The sequence below is a fragment of the Heloderma suspectum genome, chromosome 4 (assembly GCF_057233095.1).
Source record: "Heloderma suspectum isolate Gila_16-S chromosome 4, 16-S_ref, whole genome shotgun sequence".
NCBI classification, from domain to species: domain Eukaryota; kingdom Metazoa; phylum Chordata; class Lepidosauria; order Squamata; family Helodermatidae; genus Heloderma; species Heloderma suspectum.
Window position 1 is genome coordinate 176,137,751 of NC_139461.1, and position 25,155 is coordinate 176,162,905.

Consider the following 25,155-nt stretch of genomic DNA (forward strand, 5'->3'; position numbering starts at 1 on the left):
CCTATGGATTGTATATAGAAGTTGTCAAGGTAGGGATCGGAGGCAGCAGAAGTGAAAGGGGGAGGCAAGGAAGTTGAAATGGAAAAATCATGCTGAGAACGGGAGGGGCTACCCTAGAGGGGGCGTAAAATGCTGCTGACTTCTGATAACATGTCGCCAGGCTCTACCTAACAGTGTAAATGGCAGGTAGCGTTATGCAGTAAAAGAAAAACCAGCTGTGTAAAGAACCGATTTAAATCCAGCAAAGAATCTGGAAGCAGAAGCCCTGGTAAGATGCAGGATAAAAAGTCTGGTATGGTGAAGCCCTATGTTTTCTGTAAGTACCCTTATCATGGGGTAATACTTCTTGAGGCAATACTTCTTAAGATATTTGACAAACCAACATTGATAGCTGGTAACAATCTGGTTTCAATGGGAGTTAGGATGGTCCAAGAAGGCATAAGTGATGGGTGGAGATTACTAATCTTTCTTCCACCCACTAGACATGGGGAAAGCAGCGAGTGAGTCCTGTATGTATAACAGGAAGTCAATCTGTGCTGGAACTAGGGATGGGCGGATTCCCTACCTGCTGCTCCAGGGGGAATCCGCCTGCGGAGGGGAGGCGATCCGTTCCTCCCCCCAGAATCCTGGCCAGCTGGCTCCGCTCCGCGGTGATTCTGCGGAGCCACCGGCCAGCCGGCTCTGAAGCACTGGATCCTCTTCGGCCAGATCCTCCTTGCAGGTGGCAATCCTGTAATGGCTGCATTTAGCTTAAACTAAGACCTTTATGGCTGCGAATGGCTTACTGGACGCCGTTTGCGTCCGGAGACAGTCAATCCCCCTCAACCAGCGATAAGGCAATGGTGGCTGTATTGCTGGCACTCTGGAGCTGGCCGGTGGCTCCGCAGGATCGCCGCCTGCAAGGAGGATCCAGCCGAAGAGGGAGGGAGGCAGAGGTAAGTGCTCCATTCCACCACGGACTCCGGGGGGCTGGATTCTTTAGAATCCGGCCTCATTGGGGTCCGTGGCAGAATTCTCCACCATCTCTAGCTGGAACTGGGTCTGAAAAGGCGGCAGAGTGCTTGCTCTCTGCGGGAACCTCTATGGGACTATGGGATCTAGAAATCTAATGGGAATCAGGAATCTGTTGGTGTGTTAATGCTGTGAACCCTCATCTTATGTTCAACCTGTATATATGTTTTTTAAAAACTTGTATCACAGAAACACCATAAATCTCAGGTGACCTCCTTCTAAGGAAACTGAACCCTGGGTAAGCTCTGGAACCCCTGAAACACTTAACTGCACAGAATAATGTGTTACACTGAATGTCCAAAATGTGGTGTATTTTGTTGCTCACGTGTGAATACTGGCAATCCCTGATTAACCTTGGTTTCCCCACGTTTGGGACAATTGGTGACTGTCAATATTCATTGGTGGATCACTGACATTTCAAACATTCATCACATTTCTCCAGGACTTTCAAAATTCACTTTTGAATATTGATAGCGATCAAATTCCAGACATTCACTGAAATCTATAAATAAGGATGCAAATACTAAAACTTTTGATTGGAAATGGAAGGCCTTATAATGAGATAGAAGCAAAGATAATTAGAAAGAAGCAAACCCAATGGACTTACATTAATCTCTCATTGACCTAACTAGAACAAGTGCTTCATCTGAGGGGAGTTCTTAATTACTGCGTATAATGAAGGACCATATGCTGCTTTTAGCAGCTGTTACTTATGGTTTTGTAACACTCAAGGTAATGTTAAGAGCACTGGCATAACAGATATAAGCTAGGCCACAGCAAACCAGGTTTGTTATAGAAAAACACATATCAGCCTTTTAAATTAATATCAATGATTCACCGGATTATATATATACACACACACACATACATACAGGCATTTCAACAGACAACAACGTTTTTGTTTTTATGAGTAAAACAATAAAAAAATTAAAATTTTAAAAATAGGATGTGTTTGCAAACTGAACAGTAGATGGACCCAAAGGTGACTTGTATGAGCGGAAAGGCATTTCAACTTGCATAAGATGGCCTCCTTGGATTCTGCCAATCACCACTCCCACACAGCTCCCTATGCCTGATCCTACGCCATTCTGGAGGATTCTCTGACCTTGAAGTGTAGACTTTTAGGGGCAGTGGGGGTGGGGGGACAAGAAAGACCCATTGCATAATTGGAATTTGGTCACACTTTTTGGATCCAATCCAATATGTTTAGAAAGCCATTGACTATTAACTAGGTGGGTCTAAAAGGTGGAACCAGGGAAGAACCTGCAAGAATGGGACAGAAGCAGGATGGAAAAATGGCAGGATAAAGGAAGAGCTGGGGCAGAATTATGTTAGTTGGGGTCAAATGTGGGAACGTTATGAGATTGTGCCTGGCTCTGCCCATGAATCATCAGAGTGTGTCAGGCACAATCTGAAGTTTAGGCTGCAATCTTATACACCCACTTACCTGGAAGTAAGTCCCACTGAATTCAGAGGGGCTTACTTCTAAACAGGACAATATGGGATTGCACTGTTAATGGCTTTCCTAATCCCAATACTGATAATCAAATTACCAGTAGAGCAGTAAAATACTGATCAACTGGCAACCCAGCTATTCTTTAAGAGGAGCACAGTTATCTGATCAGATGGATGGGGTTTGAGCCCTTTATAAGCTGGGACCCAACCATTCCTTCCTCGCAGTACTATAGAAAGGGCAAACCAATGAAAAGAGGTAAGATTCTCTACCTTTCCTTTCTCACAAACGTTGTGGCTTGGATCCAACCCTTTGCTGGCATTAGTAGAAGTTGCACAATGGGGGAGGGTCACGGCACCCCATTGCACACTACTCTGGAGGGGTCCTGATCCTCTGGAGTGGGTTTTCCAGAGGGTGCAAGGGGTATCAGCAACACCCTTTCCCCTGCATGAATGGAAGAACTTCTACTTATGCAAGCAGCGGTTTGGATCCCATCCTATCCCTTAATTCTTTTGTAACGCCATATCTAGGGCATGCAGTAAGCCCCCTACACCATTCATTTGGATCAGCTTGACACAAAGAGAATCCTCCCATCCCTACAACACTGTTAATCAATTCTTTGAGCCACAATATGGAGGGCCAGTTAGGAGACTGGTATAATAAACCTTCTTTAAAAACAAACATATAAATATATTACGGTGTTTAAGAAAAACAACTTATATGGTGGAAGTCTTAATCAAAGCCTTAGGTAATAATTGCATCTGGATTTGTTATGTACAGCTTAGGAACAGGAACATAAGAAGCCCCTTGTACTGAGTCAGACCATGGGTCCATCAGTGTTGTCAGCACTGATATGCCGGGGATTGGAATTCAGACCTTCTGCATGCAAACTATATGCTTTACCACTCAGCCACAGCCTTACAACTAGTTACAGTCTGCATTACACAAATGCGAAAGATTCTCCAAAGAGGCATTTAACTTGGTGCAAAGCAAGTAAATATTATTTCATTAACAAAACCTAGTACTAACGTTTCTAACATTTTGATTATGTTGGTAACTTAGGCTTCAATCCTTCACACAACTACCTGGGACTAAGTCCAAGTAACCTCACTCGAACTTACTTCTGAGTAGTCTGCCATAGGATTGCACAGTTGCTGCTCCACTTCTTGGTAAACTTGGCATCCTAAGTGCACTTACTAGGTAAATGCACTGAATAGGATTGATAGATTTCAATGGAATTTAATTCCAGGTAAACGTGTTTATGATTGTTGATGGCAGGGGCTTGTGTTTGAGGGGGCAGCTAAGCTTCCCATAATCTTTCAGTCTGTGCAAACACAATCAAAAACAAATCACAGCTTACTCCAAGCTATAGTAAAAAGATCTATCAACCCAAAGGTTTGTAAGCAACTTGAGACAAAGGCATATTTTTCTTATGAAACTATAAAGTACTATGTAGATTGATAGTGCTGTATAAATACATATAAATGTCAACATAAAGAAAACTACCTTGTGAATTCAGGTGCTCAGCTCCAGTTTTGCCTACGTAGCTAGCTACCAGCGTCCTGGATTGGTTGAAGCTGAGGCAAATGTGAGTCCCTGGCTGCCTTACACTGGATCCGAGTAGAGATTTAGGCCTCTGGATCATGATGACCCTAACAGAAATAACTCTGGGCAAGTAAGAGGATTACTATAAAGCAATTAGCAAATTCTGTTAATTAGCCTGGGCCAATGAAATGCCAGGCTTCTCAGAGGTTTAACGGATTTATACATAGATATAATTGGTAAAGAAAACATACACACCATAAACTAACCAATGGAAGTAAATAGATACCTTCAGGACATGATGAACTGCCACTGCTATTATCCCTAAAAGCATGACTGCCGTAACATAGAATCATAGAATAGTAGGGTTGGAAGGGGCCTACAAGACCATTGAGTCCAACCCCCTGCTCAATGCAGGAATCCAAGTCAGAGCATCCCTGACAGATGGCTGTCCAGCCTCGTCTTGAAGGCCTCCAGTGTGGGAGAGCCCACCACCTCCCTAGGGAATTGGTTCCATTGTCCTATTGCTCTAACAGTCAGGAAGTTTTTCCTGATGTTCATCCGGAATCTGGCTTCCTGTAACTTGAGCCCATTATTCCATGTCCTGCATACTGGCATGATCAAGAAGAGATCCTGGCCTTCCTCTCTGTGACAACCTTTCAAGTACTTGAAGAACGCTATCATATCTCGCCTCAGTCTTCTCTTCTCAAAGCTAGGCATGCCCAGTTCTTTCAGTCCCTCTTCATTAGGGATGTACGAAATGTACTTACCTTTCCACGGATTATGTTTATGGTGGGGGGGAGGTGTTCCGTCCCTCCCCCTGGAATCCTCAACGGGGGGGAGGCGATCTGTTCCTCCCCCTCGGAATCCTCGATGGCCGGCTGTGCTCCATGGCGGCTCTGTGGAACAGCTGGCCAGGCCCAGGCCAGAGCTGTCCGCAGCCGGATTTCCGGCTGCGGAGGGCTCTGGGTAAAAACAAAACAAAACCCGCATATGCAAATGGCAGCGGCTACGGCCGCCGCCATTTGCTTTCCTTATTTTTGGCCGTCTTAGTCTATGTAAATATTTACGTAGACTATTACAGCGAAAATAGTATTTTCACTATTACATGAAAATAAATAATCATGTCTCTGTAAAAAAACAAAACAAAAAAACCCTCCAGACTGCAAATGGCGGCGGTGGCAGCCGGTCGGAACCCCAGCCACCACCACTGCCACCGCCGACGCCGCCCGGAACATCCGCCCCAGGTAAGTCTCGTCCCGGGGTGGCGGGGGGGTGGCAGGCCATTCCGCCACAGATTTTGGGGGGGCCGAATGCACTGGCATTCGGCCTCACCAAGATCCATGGTGGAATTCTCTGACATCCCTACTCTTCATAGGGCTTTGTTTCCAATCCCCTGATCATCTTCGTTGCCCTCCTCTGAACCCTCTCCAGCTTGTCTGCATCCTTCTTAAAGTGTGGTGCCCAGAACTGGACACAGTACTCCAGATGAGGCCTAACCAGTGCTGAGTAGAGGGGAACTAGTACTTCCTGGGATTTGGAAGCTATGCTTCTATGAATGCAGCCCAAAACGGCATTGGCCTTTTTTGCAGCCATATCACATTGTTGGCTCATATTCAGCTTGTGATCGACAACAATTCCAAGATCCTTCTCATTTGTAGTACTGTTGAGCCACATATCCCCCATCTTGTAACTGTGCATTTGGTTTCTTTTTCCTAGGTGCAGAACTTGGCATTTATCCCTATTAAATGTCATTCTGTTGTTTTCTGCCCAGCATTCCAGTCCATCAAGATCCCTTTGAATTTTGTTTCTGTCTTCCAAAGTATTAGCTATCCCGCCCAATTTTGTGTCATCTGCAAATGTGATCAGCATTTCCTGCATTCCTCCTCCTCCAAGTCATTAATAAAAATGTTGAAGAGCACTGGGCCCAGGACTGAGCCCTGCGCTACCCCGCTCATTACCTCTCCCCAGTTTGAGAAGATCCCATTGATAAGCACTCTTTGAGTCCGATTCTGTAGCCAACTGTGGATCCACCGGATCGTTGTTTCATCTAGTCCACTTTGAGCTAGTTTACTCATCAGGATGTCATGGGGCACTTTGTCGAAAGCTTTGCTGAAGTCGAGGTATATGATGTCTACAGCATTCCCACGGTCCACACGGGAGGTTACTTGATCAAAAAATGAGATCAGATTCGTCTGGCAGGACTTGTTCTTGACAAATCCATGTTGGCTTTGAGTAATCACTGCATTGTTTTCAAGGTGCATACAGATGGATTGCTTTATCATCTGCACCAGAATTTTCCCATTGATTGATGTCAGACTGACTGGTCTGTAGTTCCCAGGTTCCTCCTTTTGGCCCTTTTTGAAGATAGGGACAACATTAGCCTCCTCCAGTCATCTGGCACTTCACCCATCCTCCATGATTGCTCAAAGATAATAGACAGCAGTTCTGAGAGTTCTTCTGCCAGTTCCTTTATTACTCTAGGATGCAGTTCATCTGGCCCTGGAGATTTGAACTCATTCAAAGTCATTAGGAACTGAGCATAGCTTCTCAATATTTAGTTGGTACAACACTTGATTTCTCATTAGGTGTAGAGGTTGCTGTTGTATTTGTACCTATTATTGTACCTAATACCAACTATACAAGTTTCTCTGGCACCAGGCTGTTTATTTCTATTTTGGGAACTGGCTCTTACAACACTTCTAGTGAACAACATCACATTCTGGAAAATGTTAATGCTTTAATAAAGCCTAGTATAATGTATATGTATGACAACTGAATATGGAAGTACTTGCTAAATTCAAGGGAAAACAATATTTTGGGGGGAGTTAGCATGTCACATCATATTTCAAAAAGTCTTTTTGGAATTTCTCTTCTAGCTAGATTGTACTTTGTGCAATTTTGCACATTGTATAATCTAGCCACCATGAACATCACCTTTTGAACCAGGAGAGGTGAGGTGAGGATATGTTGTCCTTGTCACTGACTTGCAAGATACCCATCCATGACACCTGCACTATAAACCATGGTGGGGCAATTTTACTCTCAGCCCTTTACAGATTTCAGCTCAGTTATATCATTGTGCACAACACCCTGGGTTTTTTTCTGTGCAGTGACTGAAGATCATGCATATGGGAGGGAGGGCCCATGCATACATTCAGGTCTCCTGTATATAGGATTTGGTAAGAAAAGGATTACTTGTTCTCAGTAAATCCTGTGATATGTCTCAAGATGAATGCTTTTTTTGAGCAAAATGAGTGCCTCCTGATTGCAATCTACTACGGTTTGTGGCAACCTTACTCTATCTGGTGAAACACTGCTTTAGTTCTGAGGTTTTTACTGCTGTCAGTTTGTTAATAAAATAGTTCTGTACAGGGATCTGTAACAGTGTAACTTGCTTATAATTTCAATGTGTTCTTCCTAGTAAACTGTTGCTGTTTTTAGATCTTAATCTGAAAAATCTAATTTAATCCTGGCGATGTTGAATCATCATGCTTAGTCATGCTTTGAGTAGACCCACTGAGATCAATGAGAGTTCATTTAATCCTTAATTTAAGTCCCACTGATTTCAATGGGTCTACTTGAAGCATGCTGTTATACACACTTACCTGGAGTAAGTTCCATTGATCTCAGTGGGACTTACTTTTGAGTAGACATGTATGGGATTGCACTGTTATCTGTCTGGATCCAACCCATTGTACAATTTATACTTGGATACACTGCTTTGTGTGGACACTTGGATAAATTATTCCTTTGGATTCCTAGTGAGAGGTACGGTGATGTGAGATCAAAGCTGAATGCCCTTTTCTGCCATGAGCAGCTGGGTAACGAAGCATTTTGAGTTTTGTCCTACCACAGTTGTGAAGATGTCTATTTTGGGATGGCATTTTCTCTTTCTGCCAAAGTAGTATTGTACCTTACAGGTAGAACTGGCTTTAATTTTTGCTTTTGGGGGTGAGACTGTAAAATAAATCCTCCTCTCCCATCTGAACCTTGTAAGGTTTTGGTATCCATGGAGAAGCTGCAAACAAAGCAAGCGTTTAGAAATTAAAAAGTGATCTCTCAATTGGATCTGTATAACAGTTTTATCTTCAGCCCACCACGCAAGCCAGTTACGTATTAGATCTAAATCTCATGGGAGTGAATGAAAAACATTGCCTCATGGTGTGAACCAATTCAGTAGTGTGTATATTCTTTTGTGCGTGGAGACATACTATGTCTCCTACATTGCCTGCCTGCCTGCCTGTAGGGGATGCTCTCTTCCTTTGAGAGGCAGCGTTAAAAATCTCTTGACCGAGGGCTTCTTCACATGAGGAAAAGACATGTCCCTGCATGATGACCAGTGGTGTAAATGGGCTGATTAGAGGTGCAAGGGCCCAAATTCTTACCATAAGGCCCCTGAAACTCACCTACCCATGTATGGCTAGCAGCATTGGGAAAAAAGTCTTATGCTGGCTGGGAGATTCTGGGAGTTGTAGTCCAACAGATCTGGAAGTCACCAGGTTGGAGAAAGCTGCTCTAATAGATCTTAATTTTTTTTTTTAAAAAAAATGCCATTCTCAACATACTTTCACTGTCCAGCTTCTTTCTGTTTTGAGAACTGTATCCTTTCCGAGAGACTATCAGATGGATAGAACGTAGATGCCTTTTAAAATTCTCCTTCAGCCAGCATTTGTGGTCAAAAGGGGGCACTCTTACATAAACGAGCTCTTCATAAATTAAAATAAGGACTCCTCAGAAAGAATTCAATGTTCTTGCAGGACATTTTCAAAAGCGTTCCTTTTCAGCAATTTCTTGGCAATGGGCAGTATTTTGCCTTCTCCCCAAAAGTACTACAGTTTGAAACTGAACACTGAAACAGGAAAAATTTGACTTAGATTTAATTAAAACCACTTTCCCAGATCTCTTGGTAGGCAGAGCAAACATCATTTATATGTGGGTTTGATCCACAAGTAAACTGTAAATAAGTAATTTCAGACAAGGTATTGATGTTTATAGACATATGGTTATTTACATATTCAGGTTCCAGACATTGTCTGTAGTGATGCTGCCAAATTTTGTAATTTGTCAGCTCGTCAGTTAAAACCCGTCCGTATGTAATGCTCACCCTTGTAGTGAGCCTGGATCCATGAATTACAAATTCACCGTTAAGTTTGGAACTGAGCTTTGGAGCATGGGCAGTAAAGTAGTACACCCCACCCCCAAATTTTCAGTCGGCCTACCACCTAGACCCCCCCTCCCCAACAGCTTACTTGAAGCATTCCCATATTTACCACCACAGCTCTGGCTCTATGAGGAGGAGAAAGGCTCTGCAGGATCCATCTTCATACCGGAGATTGGCAAGGGCGAGTAAACATCACCTGATATCATCATGCAGGCAGCCAATGAAACCAACCAATCAGAAAGGGGGCATAACATGATGACACCTGACATCATGCCACACTATGCGATTCCAAACTAGACCTCCCAAGAGGCACCTTGATATTGTGCATGTGCAAAAAAAGTATACACAGAACAAGAGTTTGTTTTAAAGGAGCTCTCTAGTCTGAGCTCACATGGACAAATTCATTACTTTCCAAGAAAATAACTAATTCACATGGGGCAAGTTCTCCCCATCACTGTTTGTTGCTGTTCATTAGAAGCAACAGCAGCAAGGAGCTGTCCTTTGAACAAATCAGGACGCTTGGAGTTCTACCTTCTAGGTGGGCATTGTGCACTGTGGTTTATCTGGCATCGAGTACTGGTTGATATAGTTCACACAGTGTATTTATATCTAATAATTCTTCTTCAATAAAGTCTTCTGAAAATTGTGCAGTCACACAATTTCCAGAAATGTGTTCCAGAATGCTTTCTTTTTGACTGTCACCTTGATAAAGGCAATGAAGTAACAGTTCTGTTCTCTAGTAACAAAAATGTAAACAAGAAACAAAAGCTCGACTGAGCTGAGTGACAACTATTTCACAGTCCTCCCATCCTCAAGTGACAGGTACTTAGACATTGTACTGTTGGGTACATGATGGGTGATTAAGAGGTAATGTTGAGATATGGAATCTTTAATACTTTCAGAATCTTGGTAAGCATGCCATTGATGTGCCAACTAATATCAGGCTAACAGCAAAACTAGTCATGACCAGCCTTCAAGAACGTACTCCTTCGTTCTTGACATGCACCTGCATTTGTTGAGTCATGCAAATCCTGTGGGCAAATAAAACCCTCATTAAGACCCATTCTGTAAGGAATCTTTGTGAAAGACTGAATATGGAGCTATTGGGAATTTGAAGTTGAAGCATGCTATTTCAGTGTGCCATACAAAGTCCATCTTTAGCATGTGTACATATATATATATATATATATATATATATAGTGTGTGTGTGTGTGTGTGTGTGTATGTATGTATGTGTGTGTGTATATATATATATATATATATATGCATGCTAAAGATGGGCTTTATATGACAAACATAAAGCTTGGAATTTCACTGGAAAACTGATGAGAATTAGGCCAATTTTCATGACCACCAGTGGCATGGTAGCTGTAGCGGTCATTGACTGCAACCTCCTGCTGACCCTTGTGTATGTGCTTAGAGTTGACTTCTGGTGCATTGAGAACTCAACATAAATTCTCTTCAGCATAATCTTCGGTGGGCCCTTCAGGGACTGTGGCTCTGAGTAATTGCCTCTCCATGCCAGATGCTCATGCCAGGCCTGTATATGAAGTGTTATTCTACATGGGCAGATTATATATATATATATATATACACACACACACACACACAATTTCTCTCTGGTAGTCACCTGCCTCACCTCAAATGGAGGCGGCACTTTCTGATTCAGTGGTTTCATACTGGAGCCTTTCCAGTTCCTTTGTTCAAGATCAGCCACTTTAACATCAGTAACAGGGCACTGTGGAAGGTTGAAATGTTGAATTACAACCTATCAAAGGAACACACCGTGTGCATTTCATTGAGCTCCTTGGAAGGATGGGATAAAATATAAGTACTCTTACAGTACCCATCCCATTGGTTTGCTGCAGAAGGAGAGGTGGGACACTCTATAGTGTCTTCTGAGAAACCACCTTCTTCTTAACCTGTCCTTCAGCTATCACTTTTTAGCCGCTTTCCAACTGGCTGCAGCAGATGGAGAGTAGGGAAGCATGGTTCTCTCCCATCAGTTCTTCTAGCTCCATTTGGCTCCTTCTCTCCCTCAATCTGTTTCTATTCTGGTCATTATAAGTACTTTGAAACTTTAAGGACCAGTGCCAAAGTTTTCTTGTTTTCCTTTTTCCTCCCCATGCCTTTTGTTGTTATGTATTTGAGATTGTAGATCTAAGAGCAGGAACTGTCTTCTTTGTTATTGACCTTATCTAAGCAGCTCTGGGAGCCTGAAGAGGATTTTAATAACACCTTAAATAATAAATATAAGGATTGCAACCATAGTTGGTCAATTTGTTTCCAAAGATATAAATCCTTTGACTGCCTGGTGCCTGAAATACTGGAGTAAAAAACAGGTCAGGTTTTGCCTGGAACAGAGATTACTGTGACAGAACATTTAATATAAAATTATAGTTAAGCTGAGAGGAAATAATGGGGGGTGGGGAATGAGGACAATGAGCAAACCTTAGAGGCAGACTTAAGACAATTTTTGTCCTTATATGCCAGGATGTGATTAAGATCTTCTGGGAGAACTTCTAACAGAAGTGAAGTGGGACGGGAAGGAATAACAATATGCACAGATATTTTTAAACATGATCAAGTTTTTTCCTTCGTAAGTAATCTCCAGTGGATCCCTAACATTTGTATCACTTGCATCATGGAAGAATTTCATTATCTATCTCTTCAATATCAGCCCTCAGCATAGTAGACTGAGCCAAACTCTGTCTAAACTTTGTTTTATTCAGTTGTTGTGCATAGTATAATGAGCTTATATTCAACAAATACAATAATGGTCAACTATTCAGTATGAAAAGAAACTGTGTTCCCATTCCTATTTGAGTTACATTAACAGCAGAATGTTCTTAGAGCACCCCTCATTTAATTAGATCCCTCAAAAATGATGTTTGGGGTATTGGAGGCTTATAGGACATCATCCCTTTGTTGACAAACGCAATGAGGGGAAACCAGGTTTCCATGAAGTGGTTATATTTGGCCACCCCTCCCAGAACTCTGCTGTGGTGGGTGACTCTCTCTGAAAGTGCAGTTTTCCAGATATTGGTGAACCAGACCTGCATCATGCAGCCAGCACTTATTTTCAATTGTTGTACTATTTCTGGGCATGCCGTTAGCTGGGGTGTACGAAACCCCGCTTACCTTGCTCCGCTGGGTTCCACAGGTGGGGGGAGGCGATCCGTTCCTCCCCCCGGAATCCTCAACGGGGGGGGGAGGCGATCTGTTCCTTCTCCCCGGAATCCTGCCTGGCTGGCTCCACCCCGCAGCCAGGCCGCAAAGCTGCTGGCCGGGCCAACTCACAGCGGGGCCTCCAGCCGCTTCTGGGCTGCTGTGGACGCAAATGGCGTCCTGTGTAGGGGACGCCATTTGCGTCCCTACACCGGCCCGTGATAGGCTACATAAATATTTATGTAGCCTATCACGGCTAACGCAGGGACGCAAATGGTGTCCCCTATGCTATTTGCGTTCCCTTTTTTAGCTGTGATAGGCTATGTAAATATTTACGTAGCCTATCACGGTGAAAAAGGGAATGCAAATGGCGGCCACTGTAGCCACCACCATTTGCGTTCCCTTTTTTTGCCTTGATAGGCTACGTAAATATCTACGTAAATATTTACGTAGTCTATCACAGCCTCCGCAGGGACGCAAATGGCATCCTTGTGTTGTTAACCATGATAGGCTACATAAGTATTTACGTAGCCTATCACGCCCATTCGAAAGACACGAATGGCGGCTGCAGACGTGGCCACCATTCGAGGAGCACTGGGACGGCCGACAAAGGTAGGCTCCATTCTGGGCCCATTTCGTGGGGCTGGGGGGTGGGGAGCTTCGTTCCGCCACGGATTTCAGGGGGCCGAATGTGCTGGCATTCAGCCTCACCAAGATCCATGGCAGAATTCTCCTCCATGCCTACCGGTAGCAACATAAACAGGACTACCTCACAGTGTGGCAAATTCCCTCTTACATTATCTGTTAGAGATAGCAGTGCTAAGAGGGGTTCTGGCACAATGATACAACCAACAATATCTAAAATCACCCCCAAGTACTTGGAACCCAAACTGTTAAATCTGGGAAAGTCCCACCCTATATGGACTTGCACCAACACTCCCACACCCCCTCCAGCAAAGTGGAGACAGGGAAGGGTACATCCAGTGAAGTCTCATTGGAATGAAGTGCTATTTGTATATTGTTTAAATTGTCAGCTCTTTCAAATTGGCAGAGGTAGTCTTAAAAGGAAGTTTAGTCCAATTTGTCGTTGTCAGTTTGGCACCGTAGATCAATTTCCCAGATAGTCTTTAAACTTTGCATGTCACTGGCTGTTGCTTCCAAAAGTATGTTATAAATGTTAGATAAGAGTCCTTTTATGTTCTCTGTGTTTTGAAGGCACAAAGATTCAAACATTGTTAATGACCTGGTTAATGTCATGTTTTTGGCCACCTCATGAGCAAATACTTTAATCTGGAGTTTCTGCATCCACCCAACTCATGTTCCAATTAATAAATCATTCACTTGTGCGATTGAAATGGGTTGCCCTTTGTCTACAAGATCCCTTAATCTATAAAGTCCTCTAGCTTCCCATTCCCTGTATTGTCCATATTTGTCCTGCTGACAAAACGCCGGATGAGCCAGAAACAGGAGGAGAGCGAAATGGAATGAGCTGTGTCACCTATCACTTCCAAACTGAAAAGGTGGCCTAGGTGAATGGGTTGGTTGTGTGTGCCAAGTTTGATGGCCTGCCTAATAGGAACGAAGGCCCTTCCCTGTTACGATGGAACTGTTCATACATTTTCCATCCATACCCAGTGGATATCTGATGTATTATTGATAAAGTGGAGTAACTAGGGATGTTAGAGAATTCTGCCATTGATCCCGGGGGGCCAAAATTCCAGTGAATTCGGCCCCCTGGAATCCGTGGCGGAACAGAGCCCCCCGCCCCTCTACCCCGCGAAAGCCCCGCGAAACGGAGCCTACCTGGCTGCGGCTGCGGCTTCGGCAGTGGCGGCTCCGGCTGCTGCCGGGCTGGTGCGGACGCAAATGGCGTCCTGAGTAGGGGACACCATTTGCGTCCCTATGGTAGCCCGTGATAGGCTACATAAATATTTACATAGCCTATCACAGCTAAAGCGGGAATGCAAATGGCGTAGGGGACACCATTTGCATCCCTGCTTTATCCGTGAAAGGCTACATAAATATTTACGTAGCCTATCACGAGCTACCATAGGGACGCAAATGGCGTCCCCTACTCAGGACGCCATTTGCGTCCCCACCAGCTTGGCAGCGGCTGGAGGCCCCACTGTGGGTTGGCCAAGCCGGCAGCTCCGCAGCCTGGCCACAGAGTGGAGCCGGCAGGGCAGGATTCCGGGGGGGGGGAGGAATGGATCGCCTCCCCCCCTGTCGAGGATTCTGGGGGGAGGAACGAATCGCCTCCCCCCACCTGCGGAACCTGGCTCTGCCAGGTAAGCAGGGTTTCGTACACCCCTAGGAGTAACTGAGAGAGTTGGGCAGCATGATAATAATGCCTCAAGTTGGGAAATCCCATGCCCCCATTTTTGGTATTCCTGTAAACAGCCAGCTTATGACGCCTAGTTTTTTTCCCTCTATGGGCAAAAGCTTCAAGTAGTCATTGCCATTTCTTAAGCAATTTTTCTGAAACCAGGGGCCTGTCTTCATGGGTGATTTGCTGTGGATTGGGGCCGTTTGGAGGTCCTTTGTGGCACATGATGGTGTGGCCAGTCTGCAGCCACCCCAGAGTTTACCTGTGGGGAAGCTGCATTTTTGCAGAGTAGTTTTCCTCCGTTGTTTTTCTTTAATTACCACTGCACGCACTGGTAATCTCTAGTCTTCATTTCTATCATGCGCTGTACCTGGGGCTGCCTGTATGTTTTGTTCGGAAATGTCAACTGGTACAAAATATGGCAGCCAGGTTGGTCTCTGGGACACCCCATGGAGAACATATTACAACAGTTTTAAAATCTGTACACTGGCTGCCAATTTGTTTCTAAGCAAAAATATAAAGTTCTGGTTCTTACCTTTAAGGACTTACATAGTCTAGGTCCAAGGTACCTCTGGGACTGCCTCCTCCTTACAGAAAGGGAGAGTTGTGGTCCAACCTTCTGCTAAATCTGCCTTAAATTATTGACTTGCATAGAATATGTCAGTTTCTGCAGCAAGGGTTCTTAGTTTTGTGCCATTTGAGGTTTTCAGCCTGCCCTTCGCCATGTCAGTTCCCTCTTCCTCACTGAGGACTCCTAAGCTGTCAGCAGCTATGTCAGAACAGATTGCGAGTTTCAGTATCTTACCGTATTGGCCACTTGTTCTTTGTTGCATCCCCTATCTGGGTGCGCCTGGGGGGAGGAGAGGAGATCAAGATTGCTGTTATCAGTGCCTAAAAGGACCTTGGGGTCTGCAGAGCTAAGCAGTTATGGCCCCCTTTTCCTTGGTAGCAAGCCATACCCTGGGCATTTCTATACCAGGCTAAAATCCCACAACTTTTACCACGGCCTTCTGCTTCCAGGTTCTTTGCGGGATTGCAATGAATGACTTTACACAGCGGGCATGTGATGTGAACTGAAAACTTCCTTTCTCGGCAATGTTCTATATGTTCCAATTATACAGTACCATCTACTAGCTATATTTTAATGCAACACCACCATTTCACACTGCCATTTTTTTTTTTTTTTTGCAATAACGCCCCTTATTGCTTTATCTCCAATCTTTTTGAAAGCAGAATAAAGCTCAAAAAGTGCAGAAGGTATCCTGGAGGGTGACGATGTCATGTAAAAGACCCACAAACTTCTGTAAGCAACCAATCTTGATTGCATGATATAAACCCCATGTGGAGATGCCCTCAGTCTTTAAATGTCTACAGTGTAGACTACTCTGAGTTGGCTGCCTCTGTATACGTAGAATATATCGAGCAGGGGTAGGAAACTGTTTACTCTCTGGGGGCCAAATTGCCTCAGGCTCACCCATGGGGATTGGATGATGTCAGGGGTGGACCCTCCCCTGAAGCCCTGCCCCTCCCCCCAAGCACTCCCCCCCCCCCGACATCATAGCAGAGTGTCTCTGTGCAGAGAAAGGCACGGAGGAAAAGCAATGGCTTTTTCTCCATGTAGAGAGGCAGAAAGAGAGACCGGAGCCATCACTCTGTGCCTCTCTCTGTACAGAGAAAAAGGCAGCCCCCTCTCAGTGGCAGAGAAAAGTAGCCTTTCTGGGAGAGGAAACCCATGCTGTTATCTCCAGTTAGTGACTGGGGATAAGTGAGATTTCCTCTCCTCATTCTCTACCACTGGGAGAGGGGGTGGAGCTTTGGAGAGGGGGTGGGGCTTTGTCAGGGATGAGTCCCAGCCCTTTCAGATGTCTGACAGCTCCAATTCTGAGTCAGAGTTAGAACTGTTAGATCACAGCACGGGGGAGGGACCCTCCCTAGAGAGCCTAGACGCTGGGAGAGATTCCTCCAAAAGCCTTGACAAACAGATGGCCCAGGCTCAGTCCCTGCCCCTCCCTCCACCGTCCGAACTCAAGTTTCCAAGAAGGAAGGGGGGCATGACTTGAGAATTGCTAGGGCGCGTTGCAAAGCTAAGTGGGAAAAGTTAGGGCAGGGCTCAGACGGTCTGGCCAGATAGCCACTCTTAGAAGCCCATGTAGGACAGAGCCACCCTAAGGGAGGGGCATCACTGTGAAGCTAGCTTGGCTGGGAGGTTCATACCCAAACTGCCAGCAACTTTCTCTACCCTCTGGTTCATCTCTTCTGCTTAGAGATTGTTGAACAGTTGTTTAGAGCCTGGGGCAGTCAGAGTTTCCTGGGATCTGCATTTGTAGAGAGGCTAGTCTCTAGCAAAATAAAGTTGTATTAGCCTGAGGCTTTGTCTGTTGTGGTGTTGATTGTGAAGGGAAAGGAGGATCCATTTCTGACATGCTTGGGAGAGGGGGTGGAGCCCCCCCCCCCAGTCTCCACAGGACCTCCGTGGACCAGATAGGGCATCTCTATATTGTTACCAAAAAAACTGGGATCAAGTGATACAGAATGAGATTAAAAAACCTGAACACACTTTTTAGATAAACCACAGTTAATTTCAATTCATTCACACTTTCCGCATTCACTCAGATAGCTACCAGTGTTGGAGCAACAGAACCTGGCGGCCAACCAAGGTTGTATACTCAGAAGCAGGAGTTCTGCTAGCACACTAGCTGCTTCAGTCTGGTGTTTGTGTGCTCCTCAGCTTTAGCTGGTTTCATTGGCTCATTTTGTTTCTTTTGGAAACTGCTTCTCCTGATGTTGAAGGACATCACCTTTCCCTCAGAAATCTGTACAACCGTCATTCCATCTATTAGCAACATTCCTGAATTACTGAGTTTTGGTCTTATCTGATATCTTCTGTCCAGTACTTTCTCCCAAACTCAGTGAATTACCCGCATCTTGCTATTCACGTTCCACAGTCAGCTTTACATGTACACACACCTGTCTTTTTTTCCAATTCTTCAGCCAGTTCCTTCTCGTAACTCTGCACATTCTGTATAGTAAATTCCCTTCATTAACGCCTCAGGAACCCTTTCACCTAAAGGGGGTCATTATATGAATTTACCTGACAATACTATAGAGGCACTATCTTAAAATTTATTGAACATGTACAATTCAAGCTCTTTTAGATAGTCATATATCTTGCCCTCATTTGGATGCATCAGTATTCATAGTATAGTTGGCTGAGTGAAGTATGTCCTTTGGTTCAACTTGACTGTTTGACATTGTCTGTATGTTTGCTTCTATGTTTGTAACAAAGTGTCTTTTGAACACCAAGATATCAGAATGAATTTGGTACTCGCATTAAGGTCAAAATTCTACTTTTCAAGTTAAAATATGAGGCAGACACCACCACCATCACCCCCAAGCATGAGGTAGTGGGGGAAGGGAGAGGAAAATGTTTTTTAAAATATTGTATGTGATGTCGGTTTTGAACATTGAGATATCTGAGTTGAGGTGGAGAAATAAAATTTGGTGTGCATGCTCAGGACTCTATTCTATGGCTGTTTTCAGGCGTGTCTTCTATCATACCATCTACTCTTCTTCATTCACAAAATGTTATGTGTGGTCCAGAAGACGTCATTTTTCATTCACTAACCTCCCATATTTTCCCATTATTTCTTGCATATTTTTTCTTATCACAGAATTATCTATGAAAGAAAAAAAGATGGCATAGTTGTACAATGTCTTTTAATTGATAGTGCTAGGAGCCCTCCATCTGAAGGGACGTGAAGTTTCAAATATCAGAAGAAAGACCTCTCAACTCTTGTGCTTCAGTAGTCCATTACATTTGTGCCTCACCTTTTGAACCTGGCCCTGCAGTCCAAGTCTGTTTAGTACATTGTCTCCACTAACTGTAAAGTCTGTACACTGTCTGTAACAGTCTGTAACTGTAAAGCACCTGATTTGGAATCAGACATTATTTTAAAGGAAGGCTGGGGAATGCTAGGAGTTGTAGGACCTTCTTCTGCCTAAACATGCATACGATTGCACCTAAAGGAACAACCTTTGCAATATGAAGAGTTGTACAGTCTTCCCCAACCGTAAACATCTCACAAAACCATCCGTAACACCATATCATGCTATCAGGTTCTTCACTACAGGAGAGAAAGAGACACATCGTCCAGATGAAAGACAAGATGAAATGCCCTAAAAATGGGGAGAGGTCACCAAATTCAATCCCCAATGAAGCTAGACTTGAACAAGGAGGAAACTATATTTTGTCCAATGATTCAACAAATGGTTTAACAGTCCAAATGAGGGTGTGATGTCAAATCTTTGATGATAACATGGGCTGGGAATATTCACCCAACCATATTTTATGCTTAGAGTTCAGATTATTATAAAGGGTGTTGGCATCATACAAATGAATAACAGTGCACATGAAAGTTATTTTATGAAGCATTCTCTATAACCCAAAAATTAGGAAAGCAGGTCATTTAAAAGAAAACCACTCTATATGTTTCGGAAGCTTTTATGAAAGAATATATATTGCTATTTGATGTTCATCTGGCTGTTTTGTCCAAAGTGTCCCTTAAACTATTCTTCTGAAATTATATATTTTTAAATCAAATGTGCTTCTAGTTCAAACAGAAAAAAAAAAATCATGGCTGAATCCCATTCATTCAACTTCAAAAATAACCACTAAATGGCGGTTCCTTTCTCCTGATAGTTTATTCTGTTTCTTGCATTTGGGGAAGGCAGAGTTTATGCTTAAAAGCACATCTTTCAATATATCTGTGACCAGGGTGTGGGGAATGAAAGATTCTTCCTCAACCCAACCCCAGAAACAAAGAAACAATACACCTGGCACAAAGCCAAACTACACATTACACTAATCACATAGTGTGTAGCTGAGACTTGTCCTCTTTTTTTCTTACTCTAGTATAAGCGTGCATGGCCTCGAGTGCGATGAGCACACTCTGGGGTGGTGGTGGTGGTGGATATTAAACCTTCCTCCACACCGGAGGTGGGGGTGGGGGATTTTGGGAAGGAAAAAGTGGTGGGAAGGTTTAACTCTATCCTTCTGGAGTGTGGTGCTCCTGATCCAAATCAGGGCCCTGCATGCTTACACTAGAGTTAAAAAAGAGGTGAGCCTCAGCTACACACTATGAGATTAGTGTAACGTACAGTTTGGCTTAGAGCTGCAGCCTTTATTGAACAGCAGCCACTGATGGAGTAAGTTCTGAGAGAAAAAGGCACATGTCTGGAATTGCAAACCAGTCATTCTGGCAGAGCTCCTGGACCTTTGACAGTTGCATGACAGACAGCTGGTACCAGGTGCACTACTGTCCAAGTTGCAGGAACAGAGAGAGGGTTATTGTTTGGTGTTTATGCTGGAATCCTAAGGCAGAATACCTGTGTTCTGGAAACACACTGTTTCTGCAAAGTGCTCCCTTTTTTGTGCAAAGTGCAGTTTTTGCATTGTTCCCATGACCAGAGAGAGGGTTATTGTTTGGTGTTTATGCTGGAATCCTAAGGCAGAATAGCTGTGTTCTGGAAACACACTGTTTCTGCAAAGTGCTCCCTTTTTTGTGCAAAGTGCAGTTTTTGCAGTGTTCCCTTGGGCACTCTGAGTGTGCCAGCTCTTGTGGTCACCTTAAAGCTGCAGGCAACTTTGAGGGTTACCGCAATCCTTGCTGTCTCCTCAGGGGTAGGATCAGGGCTGAAGTGTTATAGGATTCGGCATCTCAGGTCCTCCCCTGTCCCACCCACAACCCACCGATATCTCCACTGTGGTTTTGGCTTTATGTTCTCAAAGCTGCACCTGTGAAGCAGATATGCCAGCATAGGCATGCACCAGTCTAAATCAAGTTCAGCCAGTGCAACTCAGTGCTACCAGTATAGCAGAAAGACCACCACATCCCATAGCTCTTCATAGGGATGGCAGAGAATTCCACCACACACTCCAATGAGGCCAGATTCTAAAGAATCCGGCCCCCCAGAGTCCGTGGCGGAACGGAAGACTTACCTCCGCCTTCCCGCGGAATCCTCTTTGGCCGGATCCTCTGGCTCTGGATTGCCAGCGATACGGCCACCATGCCGTATCGCTGGATGAAGGGGACTGACTGCGGACGCAAATGGCATCCAGGACGCCATTTGCAGCTATAACAGCCTTAGTTTAAGGTAAATGCAGCCGTAAATGGCTGCATTTACCTTAAACTAAGGCCTTTACAGCCACAAATGGTGTCCTGGACACCATTTGCACCCGCAGTCAGTCAGGTCCCCTTCAGCCAGCGATATGGCATGGCGGCCGTATCACTGATGCTTCGGAACCAGCTGGAAGCTCCGCGGAATCGCTACAGAGCAGAGCCGGCTGAAAAAGTTTCCGGGGGAGGAACGGATTGCCTCCCCCACCCGTGGACCCCCCCCCCCGGACTGGCAGGTAGGGGACTTGTACATCCCTAGCTCTTCAGCTGGCATGTCTGAAGTATAGGATTGTGCCCTGAGATTACTATCCTGAAAACATTTTCTTGAGAATAAGCCCCATTGAACTCATTAGGGCTCACATGTTTAGGATCAGATGTATGGCTGCAATATATGCGTACTTTTCTCATGAGCGAGCTCCATTGAACTCTGGGACTTCAAAATAAACGTGCATAGAATGAAGCCATTAGGCCCAATATACATAAATACAAAGTTGTTTTTAATGTTGAATTTGCCTTACAATCAAACAAAATACAATAATACAAAACATACAAACATCACCACAAAGATGAGAATTAAAAATGTTTTGAAAAGGCTAGATTTACAGGGCCATCGCTATACCTCGCAATGATCATTCTCCTATGAGAAAATATTGCTTATAAAAATCACCAAGCGGCTCTAACTTTATCCACGAGCTGAGCGAACGCTGCAACACTGGATGCAGTAGACCAGTCTCCCCACACAAATGAAATATGTCATTTTCTTTGGTAATGACAGAATTCAAGTCTGTTTACAAGACCAGCTTACTACTCTTGCCTAACCTCCTTATACTCATTCACACAACTGAGCAGGAGTGCCCTGGCCACTCTTTAAGTGCAAATAGACGGTGGTTGTTTCACAGGATGAGGGCAAATAATTCAAGCATAACAGCTGACTAAATGGACTCAGCATTTTTCACCACTGAAAGTATGCATCTGTGCTGGGAGGAGATATTTTCATGGACTGTAAACCTGCAGGCAGGGACTGTCATTATTAATGACAGCTATTAATGACAGCAAGCTATTCCGGGAGTCTTTTGTGGCTGAAGAGTGGGGTAAAAAATACTGTAAATAAATAAATAATACATGTTGATCATCTAGGTTAGTCTCGTTTCAGCCTCCTTACAGCACAGTTCTATGCATATTTACTTGGAAGTATTCCCACTGTATTGAATAGCACTTATTCTCCAGTAGGGGGGCCATGAATGAATCAACAACAGCAACAAAGGACAAAAGAGGACAGCAATTTGCATAAACTTTGCACATGCTAATGTAGATGTATAGATGCAAATTTAGAAATAGTAATAATAAATAAATAAATAAATAAATAAATAAATAAAAATACAGTACAGTGCAGAGTGTGAAAGACTGCAGGTCAAGATCCACACTTTGTGTCATATCATTATGCTCCCATCATGGTAACGCCATATCCCTCTTGCGCATTTATACCTCATAGGACGCACAATGAAATTTGTTGCAATATTTTGGATAATGTGGAAGAAAAAGTGGGAAATAGCACTACAATAGCAGTAAATAGCATGTGTAATGTGCCCCAACAGTTATCAGTGCACTTCAATACCACTATAATGCAGTAGTGTAGATCTAGCCCAGGTGACCTGCATGCTTGCCTGTTCAGACTGCTGCCCATGTCCTCACTGTGGCAACAGTTACAATGGTTCTTTATCGTTAAACTGGAATTGGACAAGGCAGACATTCAAATTCAGTTTTTCAAGTACAGGGCTCTGTCCTCCATAAAAGAGGATACCTGGCCATCCTAGCTTAGTGAAACTATATGTTAAATTGTATAGACTTTTAAAAATACAAACAAGCTGACCACTGGCTTAAACAGGCCACTTTTCTTTTGAAGAAAAAGCAGTTGCAGGGCTCCAGTCTGTAATGTATTCCATTCTAGGTCAGGGTCCTGCACTTGTTGTTGTTGTTCAGTCTTTAAGTCGTGTCCTACTCTTCGTGACCCCATGGACATAGCATGCCAGGCCTTCCTGTCCTGCGCTGTCTCCCGGAGCGTGCTCAAGTCCATATTCATTGCATTGGTGATGCTATCTAGCCATCTCATCCTCTGCTGTCCCCTTCTCCTTTTGCCTTCAATCTTTCCCAGCATCAGGGTCTTTTCCAGAGAGTTTTCGCATTAGGTGGCCAAAATATTTGAGCTTCAGCTTCAGTATCTGTCCTTCCAATGAGCACTCAGGGTTGATTTTCTTTAGTATGGACTGATTTGACCTCCTTGCAGTCCAGGGGACTCGTAAGAGTCTTCTCCAGCACCACAGTTCGAAGGCATCAATTCTTTGGCGCTCAGCCTTCCTTATAGCCCAGCTCTCACAGCCACACATTGCTACTGGGAAAACCATAGCTTTGATTATATGAACCTTTGTCGGCAAGGTGATGTCTCTGCTTCTTACTATGCTGTCTAGGTGTGCCATAGCTTTCCTCCCAAGGAGCAAGCGTCTTTTAATTTCATGGCTACAGTCACCGTCTGCGGTGATCTTGGAGCCCAAGAAAATAAAATCTGTCACTGCTTCCATTTCTTCCCCTTCTATATGCCAGGAAGTGATGGGGCCAGATGCCATAATCTTAGTTTTTTTAATGTTGAGTTTTCTGCTAAAACTTGCCACCTCTCTGGCTTGTTATTTGTCCCTGAAGGCATATTTGCAGTTAAAAGCAGCTTCAGGGACAAATAGAAGCCAGTGTGTGTGTATGTGAAGATGTTCAGGGAGATACTGACATGGGGCTCGATCCAGATCAGGGCCTTGTGGCTGCTTCCCCCGCAACCCAATAAAAGCGGCTAATTTAAGCATGCTATTAATTAATTAATTAATTAAATTCCTTAAAACTGCCCTTCAGCCTAGCAGAGCATGACCAAAGTTAGAGCATGACTAAAATTAGTCACACAAAGCAGAAGATCTAATCAAACAATATATCAACAACATCATAAAACAGTCAAGAGACAGCTTAAAAATAGCATAGATAATGTAGTATCTCATTTGGCCTACTCAAGAGTAACTGAGATAGCCAAGTATTACTAAGCAACTATATGCCAATAGTCACAGCATTATTCAGAACTACAACTTTTGGGGGGTTGTATTTGATCACAAGCATGCACCCGGATGAACCTGATTTTGAACCCTTGCATAAAGTTCCCACATAAAAGACAGCTTAAATAATAATTGGTCCCCACCCATGTAGATTTTCTTGATTCAGGTCATTTCATTCTTGTGCAGATGGCTTCAATAGTTCTGCCTACTCCCTCACATACCTAAGTACACAGTTTTATCTCAATGGATTTTAAAGGTACTTACAGTTGAATCTTAGTTGCTCAAATGTCAATTATAATTTGACTCCTTCCTTATTCTGTGTATGCTTTCTGTCTCACACTACTCTATTTATGTCTATATACCACTGTAGTAGTGTCAATAATTTTCTAGTGCAAAGGGTGAACATAAATGACAGTTTACCAAGTGGTATCTTAGCACAGTGTGTATGAAACCATTTGGTATACCAGTTATCTGGGTGGGTACAGACGACCATTTTCCTACACATTCTACCACACTTCTGCACCTTTCCTCATCCCCCCTATCCCCGTTTCCTTTTGTGTTGTGTCTGTTCGATGGTAAGCTTGGGAGCAGGAACAGTCTTTTTGTATGTTAGCATTTTACTGACCTTGTATAAGCTACTCTGGGAGCCTTTTTGGCTCAGCAGTGAGGTAATAATGCTTAAACAAACAAACAAACAAACAAACAATGTGTGTAGTAGAATTATCTTCACCACTTTCTGGATGATACAGGGAGGCTTCATTTTTTCATAGCAGACAAATTTTTCTGTTTGACATCTCTTGCTGCTTCAATCTCACTCTCTCACTTTACTGATAACAAGATTGGTGAAGGGCCAAAAGAATTAATGGCTTTCATCCACCTGCTCTTATGTTTTTTTTACATATTTATTAATCAGAGAGAAATAAAGGAAGCAGGCCAGAAGGGGCGAAATTCAACCAAACACAATAATTAAACATCCTAAGCCAACCCTGTGTAAAAATGGAAGGAATACCAGCTTCCAACACAAGAGGCATTCAGAACATAGCCTGGAACAGAGGAAAATTGCCTAAGGAATTTGGGCTGCACAATGTCCGATGAATTTTAATTGGCATCAGCTCAAATTTCAATCCCATAAAATAAATGAACTAAGGATGTAGCCTTGAAAATACCAAGTGCTGAAATTATAACTTTCTGTGCAAATAATCATTTAAAAAACCACACTAATCTGCAAA